Here is a 3,264-nt window from a genome sequence, read left to right as displayed (position 1 = left end):
GCTTTAGGGTTATCCTGGATCCTACCTGCCAAAGTCGTCTCATGTCCTCGCTTGGCTCTTCTTAGCTGTCTCTTTAGAGCCTTCCTAGCTAACCTGTAACTCTCAAGCGACCCAACTGAACCATCACATCTCATCTTCACATAAGCCTCCTTCTTCCTCTTGACAAGTATTTCAACTGCTTTAATAACCCATGGTTCCCTCGCTCGACCACTTCCCCCCTGCCTAACAGGTACATACTTATCAAGGACACGCAGTCGCTCTTCCTTGAACATGCTCCACATTTCCATTGTGCCCATCCCCTGCAGTTTTCCTCTCCAGCCGATGCATCCTAAGTCTTGCCTCATCGCATCATAATTGCCTTTCCCCCAGCTATAACTCTTGCCTGCGGTGTATACCTATCCATTTCCTACACTAAAGTAAACGTAACTGAATTGTGGTCACTATCACCCAAGTGCTCACCTACCTCCAAATCTAACACTTGTCCTGGTCCATTACCCAGTACCACATCCAATACGGCCTCGCCTCTTGTTGGCCTATCTACATACTGCATCAGGAAACCCTCCTGCACACATTGGACAAAAACGGACCCATCTAAAGTACTCGAACTATAGTGTTTCCAGTCAATATTTGGAAAGTTAAAGTTCCCCCATAACAACTACCCTGTTATTTTCGCTCCTATCCAGAATCATCTTTGCAATCCTTTCCTCTACATCTCTGGAATTTTTCGGAGGCCTATAGAAAAGCCCTAACAGGGTGACCTCTCCTTTCTGTTTCTTAACTCAGCCCATACTACCTCAGTATTCGAGTCCTCATCAAATGTCCTCTCAGCCACCGCAATACTGTCCTTGACTAACAATGCCACCCCTCCCCCTCTCTTACCACCTTCCCTGAGCTTACTGAAATATCTAAACCCTGGAACCTGCAACAACCATTCCTCGCCCTCGTCATTTACATGTCAATATTGAGCAATCCTCAGAGGCAGACATTCCACACATGGCAGAGACCAGGGCTGGAGTTTGCTCACAGCTCACTGAGGGTAAATCTGAGTCTGAGGGGACTTCAGTTCTCAAACCAATCCTCCCACTACACTGAAAACATTGCTCCTCTTGTTCAGTGTGTGTCTGTGTGTGTTGCTGAGTGTGTCAATCTGTTTGTTTTTCACCTGTGAATTGTGTGTGTTGGTATGTTGCTGAGAGATTGACAGGAGAGTGGAAATGCTGGACTCCTGTTGTGCTGTTTTGTGTAGGTTTGAAAATGTCCCTCTTATTGTCTTTTTAACCAATTTTATCTCTTTTTCTCCCAAGGGATTTTTACTTGGAGAACTTTAAGGTAGTCGGGAATACAAAGAGGAGGATTTGGTGGGGATGACGAGGGAGTGAGAATTCATCCAGAGCGCTGGCTGAGGCCTGTTCCGCAGGCTTCACCCGGGGTGAGTTGTGTCTGGTTATTAACCTGACAGAGGTTTAATTTTAATATCTGAGGGATAAAGAGAGAGAGAGGGAGGAGGGAGACAGAAATATAAATGAGTTAGGGATGGAGAGACAGAGAGAAACACAAGAGAAGGGGGGAACTGTCTCTCAATCCTTTTTAGTCTCTGGTTGAAAGCTGTGACATTTTTGTATTTGGATGTTGCTGAGTTTGTGTATCTGAAAAGTGGATCCTGGGCTCTCGCTATATCAAATAGTTTCAAACTTTTCCTGTCTTTCACTTAACTTTCATCCTCTTTTCCCCAGGAATTTGAATTTTGAAAGACTGCAATGTGAGCAGGAATCCTTGGACCAGGGCTTTTCTTCAGAGGTTGGATGGATGGACTGAGGCCTATTCCACAGGCTTCACCCAGGGTGAGTGTGTGTCTGCGTATTACCCTGATTTAATGCACATATGTGAGGGACAATGAGAATGAGATCGGGGGGAGGGGAGGAGAGAGAGACGGAGAAACACCAGGGAAGCGGGAACTGCCTCTCAATCTTTGTTATTCTGTGATTAATAACTGAGATATTTCTAGGTGGATGTTGCTGAGAGTCTGTGTAACAGAGAGAGAATTTGGCCTCTTGCTGTGTTTCTAGTTTAAACATTTTCCTGTGTATTAGTTAATGTTCTCTCCCTTTTCCCCAGGAATTTGAATTTTGAAGACTGCAATGTGACCAGGAATCTTTGGACAAGGGATTTTCTCCAGAGCACAAGTGGGTGGACTGAGGCCTACTCCAAAGGCCGCACTCACGGGAGTTGTCTCTTTATTGCCGCCCCGGCCTTGCACTCAGACACAAACACAGTAAACCTTTGGTGGGTGACAAAGAGTGAATTAAAATCTGTAATGTGAAGCTGTCTAACTTTTGATCCTGAATCCAAATAACAGGGGTTATTATAAACCTGGGTGTCCCAAAGGGGGGGGGGGGTTGGATTTCATTGCCTGAGCCCCGGTCACTCTCCGTATAACCTGTTAGCTATTTTAAACAACACTCAACACTTCTGACTGCAGCTTCTGGGGTCTTTCTGTGTATCAGTGGACTTTGTTATAAAAGGTTTTTATTAGTTTTAAGAGGCAGTTTAACGCTGTCAGAGAAATGAAGGGAGTTCTTTAGAATATAGAACAGTACAGCACAGAACAGGCCCTTCGGCCCTCGATGTTGTGCTTAGCAATGATCACCCTACTCAAACCCACGTATCCACCCTATACCCGTAACCCAACAACCCCCCCCCCCCCCTTAACCTTACTATTAGGACACTACGGGCAATTTAACATGGCCAATCCACCTAACCTGCACATCTTTGGACTGTGGGAGGAAACCGGAGCACCCGGAGGAAACCCACGCACACACGGAGAGAACGTGCAGACTCCGCACAGACAGTGACCCAGCCGGGAATCGAACCTGGGACCCTGGAGCTGTGAAGCATTTATGCTAACCACCATGTTACCGTGCTGTCCAATCCACACACAGGATGATGGTGGAGGAAGAGGTTTGGATCCATGGGGAATGGGGCTCGAAGCAGGAGTGAGGGAGGAGAGGAAGTACAGCATCCCACCTGGTTAGGTTGACATTGCTGCTGCTGTGGGATCTTGCTGTTCACACACAGGACTGTGGCTTTTGCCCACAAAGCAATTGTGATCACAACTCTTAAAAATAAAATAGCACATGGACTGCAAAGTGGGTTCGAAGATCTCAAATTTGAAAGTCTTGGGACTGAGTGAGTTGAACCGTTTTCACAGGGGACTGAGTGAGATGGACTGATTAGTGATATGTTGGTGATGGGGAGGGGAGTGCA

The 3,264-nt window shown here is 46.4% G+C and overlaps 1 long non-coding RNA gene across 1 annotated transcript; it reads left to right on the top strand.

Moving 5' to 3' along the window:
• Nucleotides 1-1,299: 1,299 nt before the first annotated feature.
• On the top strand, nucleotides 1,300-2,676 carry LOC119960497. The gene is made up of 3 exons (XR_005459418.1): nucleotides 1,300-1,429; nucleotides 1,734-1,841; nucleotides 2,116-2,676. It is a non-coding gene; the product is annotated as an uncharacterized LOC119960497 (long non-coding RNA).
• Nucleotides 2,677-3,264: the final 588 nt, after the last annotated feature.

This window comes from Scyliorhinus canicula, unplaced genomic scaffold, assembly GCF_902713615.1.
Source record: "Scyliorhinus canicula unplaced genomic scaffold, sScyCan1.1, whole genome shotgun sequence".
NCBI lineage: Eukaryota > Metazoa > Chordata > Chondrichthyes > Carcharhiniformes > Scyliorhinidae > Scyliorhinus > Scyliorhinus canicula.
The sequence above is the reverse complement of the archived record's forward strand: the minus strand, read 5'-3'. Positions and strand labels throughout refer to the sequence as shown.